Source organism: Patiria miniata, unplaced genomic scaffold, assembly GCF_015706575.1.
Source record: "Patiria miniata isolate m_02_andy unplaced genomic scaffold, ASM1570657v1 HiC_scaffold_19, whole genome shotgun sequence".
Classification (NCBI taxonomy): domain Eukaryota; kingdom Metazoa; phylum Echinodermata; class Asteroidea; order Valvatida; family Asterinidae; genus Patiria; species Patiria miniata.
In genome coordinates this window covers 6,336,857-6,351,572 of record NW_024037057.1, presented here as the reverse complement: position 1 = coordinate 6,351,572, position 14,716 = coordinate 6,336,857, and the positions used below count along the sequence as shown (strand labels likewise).

At 45.9% G+C, this 14,716-nt stretch overlaps 1 protein-coding gene across 1 annotated transcript in view; it reads right to left on the bottom strand.

The window, feature by feature from the left end:
* LOC119725536 (MAM and LDL-receptor class A domain-containing protein 2-like) overlaps positions 1–11,588 on the bottom strand; it is a 38,268-nt gene extending 26,680 nt beyond the window's left edge. The window contains exon 1 of the mRNA XM_038196966.1: positions 11,389–11,588. The gene's annotated coding sequence lies outside the window, so the exon portion shown is untranslated. The remainder of the gene's footprint in view (positions 1–11,388) is intronic.
* Between the last annotated feature and the right edge of the window lie 3,128 nt (positions 11,589–14,716).

The following is a 14,716-nucleotide window of genomic DNA, read 5'->3' as shown; positions in this document are numbered from 1 at the left end:
GCAATTTCATGAGAAGCTATCGTGAGGGCGTGGTTGATCGAGACTTCATCTGGTCCGGCAGCTTTGGAGGGGTCAATGTTGCGAAGCAGCTTTTCCACAACTATTTCTGGCATATCTTCACAAGCAGGGTGGAGTATCTGCGGCATACTTGAAGGTTCCAATTCTTCTCTGGTGAAGACGCTCTGAAACTGTGCGCTCAGGGCTGCTGCTACATGTATATCACTGTCTTTGGTGTATGTTGTTTACCTCAAGTACTGGGACGCCCGTGTTGTCCTTTTTCTTTGATCTTACAAAATGCCAAAACTTTTTAGGCTGGTCAGTGTTGAATGTTGATGATTTCTGACATGTGTGTATTAAACACTTATGTAGGCAGGAACGCACACAAAGAAATGATTCTTTTCGAACAGTTTTATTTTAAACAATGATTAGGTTTGGCCCAAACAAGTAATCAAACAACAATTAAAGATTAAAGGATATTATTATGGCAAGGATACTCGAGTAGAGATGAGGCGGCTGGCGAACAAAAAGATACAAGAACACGTGTTTATACAGTTCGGTGTGAAGAGTTCACTCTCTTCTTGCTAAAGTTCTAGCAAAGATTAGCTGGAGTTACCCAGCCCTGAGTTTTATCATTGGGTTGTCATCTAGGGCTGGAGCGAATTTTTCTCGTAACTTGTAGTATAGCCTATAGGCAAAAAAAATTGGAAAATGTTCAATTTTGTCCCCGTTACACACTAATTGCAACTGCAACTCACCCCAAACTTGCCTGGAATAACCATTACACAGGTCCTTGAAGTAAAAAACGATCCACGATGAAGATTCAGCCTACAATTGCAGTGAAAACAGGAGGAATAACCGCTAACCTGACAACCTTTCAGGCATGGCCAGGACTGCAATTGGTTTGTGCACAAAAAAAATTGTGTACAATGAATGGCGGTCGAATAACAGGCACAGAGAGCGATCGCTGTCAACTACTCGTTTTTGCCGGCTGCGCTGGCTGTTGGCGCATGACGTCACGCGGAAGCGTAACACCCGATGACTGTTTCATGCACTAATATAAGGTTTACCACTCGCATCACAGCTTTGGTACTGGAACCGCAACCAATAGTGCATGAAACATCCCCAAGTAAATAAGAATATTCTTCTTTTATTATTTTAATATGTCTCAAACATTTTATTGCAGAGTATTACTTTTCTTTTTCAGATTTGTGGCTCTGGAGGATTTTTTTTAAAGGGAAATAAAGTCCGAAATTATAAAATGGTCTGATTCCCATTCTGTTAATACAAAAATACAACGATAATATTGGCATGGAGCCAGACTAAAATTTGTCACCGGAAAATGTTTAAGTACAAAAAAAAGTAACTGCGCATGTTCAGTGCATATCCGGCAAACTAACGTTTACTGAAGGTTTGCCGTCTCCGACAAAATATCCACTGCCTATAAATAATATCTCAAAGGTGTGCAAAGAAGAAGAACTTGTACATGTTGTAGTAGCCCGACTGCGTCTGGCCGTACAGTATTGTTGATGTACCCTAACGTGGCGCGGCCCCTAACGTGGCGCACTTTGATTTTTCGCCTGTAGTGCCTAGCTAGAGCAAAAGTTTTAACTGAAATTTCACAGAAAGTAAAATTTCATCAAGTTCTAAACACTCCCGTTCATAAATTGCAAGTTTATCAACCCGCTACAAAGTTAAAAGAAAAATTTATTTTGGCGTGATTTTCCGATTTTATTTTCAAGTGCAAAGTGAAACCTTGAAAATGCCCCAAAAAATAAGAAAATCATTTTCTGACAAACATCTGGCTGGGTATGTAAGTAGAAATAATAATGATTTATCAGAATTGATCAAGTTTACAGAAATTCTTAAATGTTAATTTGGATTTTTCCGAGATTTATTTAAGTGCGCCACGTTAGGGAACACTCCGAAAATTTGTGCCCAATTTCCGGACGCCAACAGATTCCACAGTCATCAGATTCCACAAATATCGTCCCCCATGCGATCCCCCATGCGATTTCAAAATGGCGGCCGCGCTGTAATGTATGCAATATGCAGGCGCGCCCGCGCAAATCATGAATATGCATAACAATCTGTGACGTACGACCTCGTGTTTTTGGACGTGCGTGCGGCGGGGCCGTACGTCCAAAAACACGAGGTCGTACGTCACAGACGGTTTATGCATATTCATGAGTTTGCGCGGGCGCGCCTGCAATTGCATACATTACAGCGCAGCCGCCATTTTGAAATCGCATGGGGGATCGCATGGGGGACGATATTTGTGGAATCTGATTACTGAATTTCGTCTTGTGGCCAGATAGATGAAAATATTGAGACCAAACAACGTTTTTTCGAAAAGGTATGAGTTGCTCTACGACTACAAACCTTAACTTTGGAAATTTGTGTCCTGGATGAAAAGATAATTGCGATCGAAAGATGTAGCAAAATCGCTACATTGGCGGCCACAAAAATTCAGTCTTTTTGGAAGCATTCAGCGTCTGGCCGTACTACAGAGCTTGCGATAGTACTGTACGGCCAGACGCAGTCGGGCTACGTCTGGCCGTACTACAGAGCTTGCGATAGTACGGCCAGACGCAGTCTGGCTAATGTTGTAGCAGAACAGGAAATGGGTCAACTCGTACCCGAGTTAACTCGTACCCGAGTCAACTCGTACCCCGAAATTGACACCCAAGTCAAGTCGTACCCGAGTTAAGTCGTACCCGAGTCAAGTCGTACCCCAGTCAACTCGTACCCGAGTCAAGTCGTACCCGAGTTGACTCGTACCCGAGTCAACTCGTACCTGCAGCTCAAAATAGTTGCCTATTTTCGAAAAGAAAATCAGTGAAACGAACGGAAGATCGGAGGGATATGGCCGGTTGTCCGTGCACGGTGATATCGTTTGTGCCGAGCCTGTGCGCGCACTCGCTGGTCAACGTGGTCGTACCGTGCACGGTGACATCGTTTTTGCCGGGCCTGTGCGCGCACTCATCGGCCAACGTGGTCGAACCGTGCACGGTGACATCGTTTTTGCCGGGGGGGGGGGTGCGCGCACTCATCGGCCAACGTGGTCGTACCGTGCACGGTGACATCGTTTTTGCCGGGCCTGTGCGCGCACTCATCGGCCAAAGTATGCATGCTTTTATCAATTTATTTTATTTTTATATTACAGATGATCCTGTGGTTTTCCGATGAACCATTTTCTGCTACTCAAACCGATCGATCGGATGGTCTGTCACACAGTTCATGATGAATCGAATCGGATGTCAAGTTTCGAGGACGAAACCCGATTAGCTCAGTTTTGTTTAAGATAATAAAACTTTCTCTTGCACTTGAATTACAATTTGCTAATGTCAAACAATCTTTTACACCCAAGGATCAACTAACAAATTGGTCCCCTAAAACTTATAGAAAGAGCATCTCTGAATGAAACGAGCCACCATTTTCCTTTATCGTGTTTACTTCCTTGATGCCTCAAATGTAAACAAATAATTAAAAATCCTACATTTCTGTTACCAAAATAATATTCTAGTTGAACTTATCGCAGAAACTTTATTTAAGCTGCACAAGATTTTTTTTACGACATTTACCAAACTAATTGACAAAAAATGACCAACATATTAAAGAATCATTAAAAATTAAATAACAATGTCCGTGTGACTCTTTTAAGTTTCCTGTAATATATTTTCTCTTCAGATGCCAAATGATGCCAAAAATGGAGTGAGTGAACGTTGAAAAATATTACTTTTACATTACAAAATTCATTTTTTAATAGCAGCTTTCTTTAAAAAAAAAAAGGTCTTAAATACTAAATTCGTAAAAAGAAAACTATGCCCTTAAAACACGTTCGACCGAACAAAAAAAAGACGTAGCAGTTCGCACAGTCACTCCGCAATCTCAGTGATCCAGGGTCTCTGAAAAAAGAAAGAAAAAACATCATTTCTAAGAGAAAATACTACACAATCGTTCGCGATGAAGCCCTTGCTGATGAACGGTACATTTTCCCTTTTCATCCAGATTGTGATCAACATTTGATACCACCGCCTTCAACTAATCCTTAAACTTTATTTGTATTTCTGGCGGCGTAACTACTATTTCTCAGTCGCCGTTTTTTGCGGGTAAAATCGGAAGTTGGTACAACTATAGAATGCAGGGCCACTTTACTCTACATCCGCGCCTCCGTACGGCTGCGTGGAGGCGTGGAACCGCAGTCGACCTACCTCCGAAAATCGATCGTGGAGTCGTGGAGCCGCAGAGAATTGCGCCCTCTATCGGTGCGTGTCTCTCCGACTCCGCGACTCCGCCACTGATCCAGTGTATAGTGCCCCGCGTCACGCAAAGAATTGCGCCCTCTATCGGTGTGTGTCTCTGCGACTCCGCGACTCCGCGCCTCCAGCTCCGCCACCAGTGTATAGTGCCCCGCGTCACGCAGAGAATTGCGCCCTCTATCGGTGCGCGTCTCTGCGACTCCGCGCCTCCGCCGCTCCAGACAGTGCCCCGTCGCCCTCCTCCCTTCCTAATTTGCGCGCCCATTTAAAGCGATTCTGCGACTCCAAGACTCCGCGCCTCCGCCGCTCCAGACAGTGCCCCGTCGCCCTCCTCCCTTCCTAATTTGCGCGCCCATTTAAAATGGATATGGATGCTTCGTTCTCAAAAAAATTCCGCCGAGAATTGCGCCCTCTATCGGCGCGAGTCTCCGCGACTCCGCGACTCCGCGCCTCCGCCACTGCCGCCACTCCAGTGCCCCGCGTCTCCGCGATTCTGCGACTCCAAGACTCCGCGCCTCCGCCGCTCCAGACAGTGCCCCCAAAACATTTACAAGCACGCCCTCCCTTCCGATCCTTCATGAGAAGCTTAGAAGACAAGTGCAGTGCATTCCTTCGCTGTACTTAGCACTTTTTTGCAGGTTTGCATATCTATTAGTCCTATTCCATCCACGCCTCCAGGCAAAATAAAAAACCTTGCTTCGGCGTGGCCCTGCATTCTATAGTTGCTCCCGGAAGTTTTGTTAACCATCCATCCGTACTTCAAAACTAAAAAAGGAGGGGAGTGCGAGTTGACCCGGGTACGAGTTGACTCGGGTACGAGTTAACCTGGGTACGAGTTGACTCGGGTACGAGTTAACCTGGGTACGAGTTAACTTGGGTACGAGTTGACTCGGGTACGAGTTGACTCGAGTACGAGTTGACTCGGGTACGAGTTAACTCGGGTACGAGTTGACCCAAAATCGCAGAACATACACTCTCTTATTTCATCTGCAAATGTAATGTACTGAGAACTTTATTTTGTATACTCACACAATGCCGTCTACAACTGCTTAATATCAACAAAACGTTCAATTCAGCACCTTCAGAGGTCTAGTTATCATGGTTATCTTGTAATTTCGAGTTGAATTCGGACGACTTTTACAGCCATTGTTCACGAAAGCGTCGCGTTGCATGACGTCATTTGTTGTGATAAATCGCGCCCTCACTAGCTTGCATCAAATTTTGACAATGTGCATTTGTACGGCTGTTGCCTGTCATTCAGTTTTGGTCAAAGGAGTGCCTGCATATATATGCACTTTTGACCAAAACTGAATGACAGGCAACAGCCGTACAAATGCACATTGTCAAAATTCGATGCAAGCCAGTGAGGGTGCAACCTCGTCCCCAGTGCTTACTTTATTTCCAACACGGTTTCCAATAGTTACGGAAGCTTGAATTGCCTTCTATTCCGCGATACCGCGTTACCGTGATAATTTATCACAGAAATCCGGAATTCAAAGATAAATCCTTCCTCGATACTGCGTTACTGTGATAACTTATCGCAGAAATCCGGAATTCAAAGATAAATCCTTCCTCGATACCGCGTTACTGCGACAACCCAATGATAAAATTTAGGGCTGGGTAACTCCAGCCATGGATACGGAAGCTTGAATTGCCTTCCGAGATACCGCGTTACTGCGATAAATTATCGCAGAAATCAGGAAATCGGAGATAGATCCTTCCTCGATACCGCGTTACTGTGATAATTTATCACAGAAATCCAGAAATCGAAGATAAATCATTCAACGATACCGCGTTACTGCGATAATTTATCACAGAAATCCAGAAATCAGAGATAATTCCTTCCGCGATACCGTGTTACTGCGATAATTTATCACAGAAATCCAGAAATCAGAGATAATTCCTTCCGCGATACCGCGAACTGTGATAAATTATCACAGAAATCCAGAAATCAGAGATAATTCCTTCCGCGATACCGCGTTACTGCGATAATTTATCACAGAAATCCAGAAATCAGAGATAATTCCTTCCGCGATACCGCGAACTGTGATAAATTATCACAGAAATCCAGAAATCAGAGATAATTCCTTCCGCGATACCGCGTTACTGTGATAATTTATCTCAGAAATCCAGAAATCAGAGATAATTCCTTCAGCGATACCGCGAACTGTGATAAATTATCACAGAAATCCAGAAATCAGAGATAATTCCTTCCGCGATACCGCGTTACTGCGATAATTTTAACGGTAACGCGGTATCGCGGAATAGGTATCTTTGATTTCTGGATTTCTGTGATAATTTATCACAGTAACGCGGTATCGCGGAAGGAATTATCTCTGATTTCTGGATTTCTGTGATAAATTATCACAGTAACGCGGTATCGCGGAAGGAATTATCTCTGATTTCTGGATTTCTGTCATGATAAATTATACGGAAGCTTAAAGTGCCCATCCGAGTTTCCAAGTTTCCGAGATAAGTTCCTGGAAAGATGGAATACTTAGATATTTTAGACGTCTTTCCCTAATACCGGATCTCGGAAAGAGTATTTCCCCGGTATTTATATCTCGGAAAGACGTCTTTCCCTGATATCGTATCTCGGAAAGACGTCTTTTCCTGATATCGTACCTCGGAAAAACGTCTTTTCCTGATCTGGTATCTCGGAAAGACGTCTTTTCCTGATATTGTATCTCGGAAAGACGTCTTTCTCTCATTATCTTATCTCGGAAAGACGTCTTTTCCTGATATGGTATCTCGGAAAGACGTCTTTCTCTCATTATCTTATCTCGGAAAGACGTCTTTCTCTCATTATCTTATCTCGGAAAGACGTCTTTCCCTGATATGGTATCTCGGAAAGACGGCTTTCACTGATATTGTATTTTGGTATCTCGGAAAGACGTCTTTTCCTGATATTGTATCTCGGAAAGACGTCTTTCTCTCATTATCTTATCTCGGAAAGACGTCTTTCTCTCATTATCTTATCTCGGAAAGACGTCTTTTCCTGATATGGTATCTCGGAAAGACGTCTTTCTCTCATTATCTTATCTCGGAAAGACGTCTTTCTCTCATTATCTTATCTCGGAAAGACGTCTTTCCCTGATATGGTATCTCGGAAAGACGGCTTTCACTGATATTGCATTTCGGAAAGACATCTTTCCCTGATATAACATCTTGGAAAGACGTCTTATTTCTCTTATATTATCTCGGTAAGACGCCTTTCCCTGATGTAACATCTCGGAAAGACGTCTTTCTCTCATATCATCTCGGAAAGACGCCTTTCCTTGATATCGTATCTCGGAAAGACGTCTTTCCCTGATATAACATCTCGGAAAGACGTCTTTCTCTCATATCATCTCGGAAAGACGTCTTTCCTTGATATTGTATCCCGGAAAGGCGTCTTTCCCTGATATTGTATCTCGGAAAGACGTCTTTCATCTCGGAAAGACGTCTTTCTCTCATAACTTATCTCGGAAAGACGTTTTCCCCTGATATTGTATCGCGGAAAGACGTCTTTCATCTCGGAAAGACGTTCTTTCTCTCATATCTTATCTTGGAAAGACGTTTTTCCCTGGTATAACATCTTAAGACGTCTTTCTCTCATATATCATCTCGGAAAGACGTCTTTTCCTTGATATTGTATCTCGGAAAGACGTCTTTCTTTCATATCTTATTTCGGCAAAACGTCGTTCCCTGATAGCGTATCTCGGAAAGATGTCTTTCACTGATCACTGGTTTACTGTTTTTGTTTTTGAGGAAATCCAAAACGGTAAAACGAAATAACGGTATGTCCCGGGATTGAACACCCAAGAATGTGTTATGTAACACTTCCTGTGGGTCAAGTCATTCCATGGTCTTGCAAGCATTCTGATTTGTGTTTCCCAGCGTCATGCATGTGTGTGTTCATGGAGGAATAATTAAGAACGAACTCCTTGGTCCGTGTTCCTTGCTCGTGTGTGGTCCATTTTGTCCTTATTTTTGCAACCACGGCTTAAAATAAATGTGCATTTCAAATTCAAGTCTTTAATATTGGGGGTTATAATTAATAGTGCGCGCCACGAAAATTCTATGCATATAATATCTTACGTACACAAGTACAGCCCCGAAAAACTCAGCACACTAATAGTAATACAGTGACGAAAATGTACATGTACACTACTGAACATTTTGTGCATGCGTGTTGAAGCGAAATTTCCGTTTTGGAGAAGCTAGCACGCCGGAGAAGTGAGACCGTGACACCGGGCCTCTGCGCCCATTTGCCGGTCAACTTGTCCGTACCGTGCACGGTGACATCGTTTTTGCCAGCCATGTGCGCCCACTTATCTCATCCCCGGTCGGTCAACGTGGCCGTACCGTGCACGGTGACATCGTTTGTGCCGGGCCTGTGCGCCCATTTGCCGCGCCGGTCGACGTGCCCGTGTGCCGGGCCCGGCCCGGTCCTCGCGGCCGGGCGGGGCGCACCGGCCCGACGCGACGCCCTCTGTAAATCGAGTATGCCCGCGCCGCACCCGTGATCGGTCTTGCCACAGATTTGTGCAACTTTTTCTGCTCCACGTGTATTCATTTCCATTAAGTCGAGCAGTCTCAACGGTCGAGTTGTCCCGATCGAGTCGAGTTGTCTCAACGGTCGACCTGTCTCAACGGTCGAGTTGTCTCAACGGTCGACTTGTCCCGAGTCGAGTTGTCTCAACGGTCGACTTGTCTGACGGTAGCTCTACTGAGTGGAGCGTTGAATTACGGGTACCCCTTTGTATGGAGGGGTACCCGTAATTCAACGCTCCACCCAGTAGAGCTAGGACCGGAGGTAGTCCAGTATTAGTACCGTCACATTTATTGTACTAAGTCTAAGCCATGCGTGGCATGCACCGCCGTCAGGGAAAAGTACGTTTCTTTCCATTTCCACTTTTCAATATCAATCCACAACGTTTTCTGAACTGAAATTGTACCTGTTTAATAGGAAGTACTTACATTAAAAGACTATCCGCGAATTGTCAATCGCAAAGGACCTGTCATTTCCCCGGCCAGAAATAAAGAGGAACTAGGCCTTCATGCAGCCCTGCACGAACGAGTGAAACATTTCTCTTTAGCCCTTCGAGATACCCGTCTATTTTTTTTTTTTTTTGAGCGGACGGGAGTCGACGTATCGTACAGGGCTCGTATCTTTTGCACGGAAACGAGTCAGGGTACAGTTAGCCTTTCACCGATCCCGAGGCCGTCGTGGCTTAACTTGCCCGCATTCAAAGCGGCGAAAGCGCAATTTCTATAGATGAATAGGTCCCCACAAGGTTTTCACGAAATAGATATATGGGTTTTACTCAAAAACTAGGAATTTCCAAGGTGGGTTGATCCGTCGCAAATGGAAGAGTTTTAGAAAAGGGATATTAAGTCCAAATTTCAGCCAAGGAAACTAATTCTGGTTAAAATAAGAGCATTTTGAAACTTCACTTTCAAAATTGAACACTTTACTACACGAGAACAAAGGAATGTCTCCACAAGGATACAAATTTGAGAGGGGGTGGGTGGGTGGGTGGGTGGGTGTGTGTGCTCTTGTATTGTATTACGCTCGAGGACAGACAACAAAAGGAGCACAAAGGAGCCTTTGACCCTCGGACGACGGTGCCTATTGTTAAAACCGGTCCTCGATCGTACGGTTATGTGCTTAGTCTATGGGAAAGTGTTATATTAGAGGGAGGGACAAAGGAAAACACAATAGTTGGCCTCAGGCGTATAGTAAAAAAAGACTGGGTGTGTGTGTGTGTGTCCGGACAAATCTTGTCAGCGCGATAACTTGAGAAATACTTAACATATGAACTTCAAATTTGGTTTGTGTATTGTTCTTGCCTGGTAATCCTAAGAAGCCTATTGCATTTGGGGCCGAAAGGTCAAGGGTCAAGGTAACAGTGGCTGAAACAATAGACATTTTGTCAGCGCGATAACTTGAGAAATACTTTACATATGAACTTTAAATTTGGTTTGTGTATTGTTCTTGGTAATCCTAAGAAGCCTATTGCATTTGGGGCCGAAAGGTCAAGGGTCAAGGTCACAGTGGCTGAAACAATAGAAATTTTGTCAGCGTGATAACGTGAGAAATACTTTACACGTGAACTTTAAATTTGGTTTGTGGATCGTTCTTGGTAATCCAAATAGGCCTATTGCATTGGGGGTCGAAAGGTCAAGGGTCAAGGTCACAGTGGCTAAAACAATAGAAATCTTGTATTTATTCTTAGATCAAAGGGATTAGGGATTAATTCATATAAAACCTACCGAAGACACTAATGCTGTCAATGAACGTTCCATGTGACCAAGGTACATAAGTTGATGTTAAAAGAGTGGTGTTATGTCATGGGAACAGTCACGGTTGCGGGGCATTTGTGTTTGTAAAAACACCTGACTTGTTTTTCATCTGAACTTACAGTTATTTGCTCTTACATTTTCCTTACTCACCCTTCTTTTAAAAATGGAAGCGACTAGGCAAAATCCGCGTTGTGATTGGTTAACCTTCAGCACTCATCTTATTTGCATAAAAACTATGACTAATTCAACAAAATCAAGTTGGGAAAGGCCTCGTGGCTTTGCCACGCGTGCGTGCTGACTTAATCTTTGCTCCAGTCGCTTCGGGTCTTCGCAACTCCGCCGCTCTAAGCCACGATGGCCTGGGCGAAAGGCTAGGGTACAGTGCACTTCAAAAATTTCATCATTAAACGAGAGCAATTTTTTTCACTGTTCGTACGGGGCTCCAGTTCCTCTTTATTTCTGTGAAATGGCAGTTCCTGTGCGAATGATAGTTCGCAGATAGTCTTATAATGTAAGTACTTCCTACTAAACAGGTGCAATTTCAGCTCCGAAAACGTCGCGGATCGAAAAGTGGAAATAAAAAATGTTGACGTTTTCCTGACTCGGCGGTGCATAATTATGGTACGCGTATTAAACCAATACAATAAGACAAGCCCTACCGAGAATTTTGATTGATATTTTGGTGAATTTGAGCTATCCATCCATCTGTGTTAATCTGCTGTAACTTTACGAGAGTCACTCATTCACTGCATGACGCCGCCATGTATTATGTGCCTCGCTTTGATTTTCAAGATGGCGTACCTTGATAAATGTCTATTATTTATATTCAAAATACACATACTTCCCTGTGTGTAGTCAACCTGCGGACCAGTTTCAGGATTAGAACAGCTGATAGGTTGTCCTAGCAACAAATCAAACTCATCCTCACTGGATTGCGTCCATCGACACGTCGTAGATTGGTCGAAGTCGCATTCGAAGCTACCAAAGCACGCTAAAATAATGACAAGGGTTATGCGTAAACGCCGTTTTATTTTGCATGACGTTGATTATTGAACAACTGATTTAGTATTGTAGAGTTTGCAGAATCCAGTATAGGTGGCGCTGTTTACTTGTAGTGGAGGTTGGGGTCAGCGCAAGTCAGCGTGAAATTGGCGCGAAAAGTGCGTGCGTGCGCGCGCGGGTTGTTGCTGGACAGATCTTGGTTGTGAAGGTTGTTCCGAAAGGCCAGCTCCGTGCGGACACACCCCAGGCTCCACGTTGCGATTACCAGTATAGTGCAGATAAAGGTAAATCACAAGTAATACTGATATCGTGTGTTCATTGTTTGGATGTTTGGAGGAAAGAATTAGAAGATAAGAAACCGGAATATTGGTGTCATTTGTGTCTTATTCTGTCTGTCCACTGAATAAAATTGAACCCCCGAAAACGCTACATTGGTGGCAGCGGTGAGTCCGCTTCTGTTTCGAGTCAATTTTCTCGTAGTTACGATTCCCTGATTGATCCACCGACATGTCAGACACCAACCCGATGCACCCTTCCACTCGTCCATCCATGCCCCCTCCAGCCGTTTCCCTCCCGACACCGTGGTTCCATACAATTCCCCCCATTTTCCCTGCCCCGCAAGGCGACATGTCAAGTTTTGTAGTTGACATGCCGCATGAAGTTCCCCGTGCAGCTTTTGATCCGGAGTACTCATTCCTGTCGCTACCGGGGATCCTCCCGCCAGCGACCGGCTCGTTGCAGTGGACAACCGCAGGGTATCCGGCCGACGCCTCCACGCCCACACCGTCACCCCACAGCAGAGCACTGGAGCAACCACTCTTTCACGGCGCCGCATCATACGATGGAGCCACCGATGCACCGATTGGTCCACCTATCGTTTCCTCACCGCTCGTCGGTACAAGGCTGGTACATGGAGTCAACGGGGACACGACAAGCCAGCACAGCAATGGCTCCGCAGTGCAACCGTGGCACGACGGACAAGGGCGACTGCACTTCGATGGCGGTTCAATGATAATACCAACGGCTGGCGCACCGGATAGCGATGCCACGGTTGTGGGGGCACCGACGGGTTCATCGGTTGCACCGACCGGTTCATCGTTCGTCAATCCACAGTTCATAGGTGAGCACCACGAGCACGGAGCAAGGGGCGTCGGTTCGGCGCAGCAACCCATGGGAGTCGGTCAGCGACCATGGAACGGTACCCCAGGGTATGATTATGTTCGTGCCGCTGGCGGTTCAGGGGTCATACCGACGGCCAATGCGCCAGGTGGCGATGCGTCGGCTTTCAGAATACCGACGGGTTCATCGGTAGCACCGACCGGTTCATCGGTTGTCAATCAACAGTTCATCGGTGCACACAACGAGCACGGAGCCACAGGCGTCGGTTCGGCGCAGCAACACATCGGAGTCGGTCAGCGACCATGGAACGGTACACCAGGGTATGATAATGTTCGTGCCACTGGCGGTTCAGGGGTCATACCGACGGCCAATGCGCCAGGTGGCGATGCGTCGGTTTTCAGGGTATCGGCGAATTCATCGGTTGCACCGCCCGGTTCATCGGTTGTCAATCAACAGTTCATCGGTGCACACCACGAGCACGGAGCCACAGGCGTTGATGCAGCGCAGCAACACATTGGAGTCGGTCAGCGACCATGGAACGGTACACCAGAGTATGATAATGTTCGTGCCACTTGCGGTTCAGGGGTCATACCGACGGCCAATGCGCCAGGTGGCGATGCGTCGGTTTTCAGGGTATCGGCGAATTCATCGGTTGCACCGCCCGGTTCATCGGTTGTCAATCAACAGTTCATCGGTGCACACAACGCGCACGGAGCCACAGGCGTTGGGTCGGCGCAGCAACACATTGCAGCAGGTCAGCGACCATGGAGTGATACACCAGGAGTCGGTCAGCGAAATGTTCGTGCTGCTGGTGTTTATCCGCAACGATCAAACACAAGTCCGTTTGCAGCAGCTGCAGGAACTGTAGGTCGACCAGTGCAGGGGCGGTTGCGTCCACTTATGCGACCCGATAGATACAATGGGACGACTTCATGGACTGCATACTATCGACACTTTGAAATGTGTGCCAGTATTAACGGATGGGGGGAGATAGAGAAAACGGAGTATCTTGCTGTATCCTTGGCCGGTGCAGCCCAACAGGTGCTGCAGGGTCAGACAAACGATGGGACACCGTTAACATTTAGCGGTCTGGCGAATGCTTTGAAAGCAAGGTTTGAACCAGATGGACGGAAGGAACTATATAGGGTGCAACTTAAGAACAGGCGCCAGAAAAATGGAGAAACTCTGTCGGAGCTCGCACAGGATATTCGGCTTCTCGTTGACAAGACTTTCGGCGAGCTTCCAGCCGCCGGGGTGGCGACAATGGCCAGAGATTATTTTCTTGATGCTTTGGCAGATGGAGACACGCGGACACGGACGCTTCAAATGCGTCCCTGTAATTTAGAAGAAGCACTCACAGCTGCGATCGAACTTGAAGCGATAAAAGGTGCTGAGCAGGAGAACAACACCAAGAGACTACGCTCCATAGGGGGAGGGAAGAACGAGGTGATTGTCAATGAGGTCGGCAAATGTGAACCCCACGACAGTGCCGTATCCAAGCTTGAGCAGCGTATGGAAGAGATAGGCAAACAGCTACAGTCTTTAATCCGACGAGAAAATGACTCCCGAAAGAACCAGAAAGGATGTTTCAAATGTGGAGAACAGGGCCACTTCAAGCGGGACTGCCCCAAATGGCGCACCCAAAAGACAGAAACAGAACAGCAGGGAAACGAATAAAGGCTGACTCCGAGGGCCGACGGTCAGCCAAGCATGAAAGGCCACCACAGAAAGTGTTTTATAGCGGAACCATAGCCCCGGTTGGGGCGGGCCTCCATGTACCTGGGCACATCAACGGAACTCCAGTAGAAATGCTTCTCGATACGGGTGCGACTATCTCCATCGTTTCTAAAAGAGTGGTAGGTCAGTTGGATAACAAGCCAATAATCAAGAGTTCTAGCGTGCAAGTTTTACAAGCAAACGAGACATTGCTAAGTGTTTATGGGGAGGCAACAGTCGAGCTTCAGCTAGGTGGTAGAAAAGTGCACCACGAAATGGTGATAGCTGATATTCATAATGACATTCTTCTTGGATTGGACTTCCTGGACAAG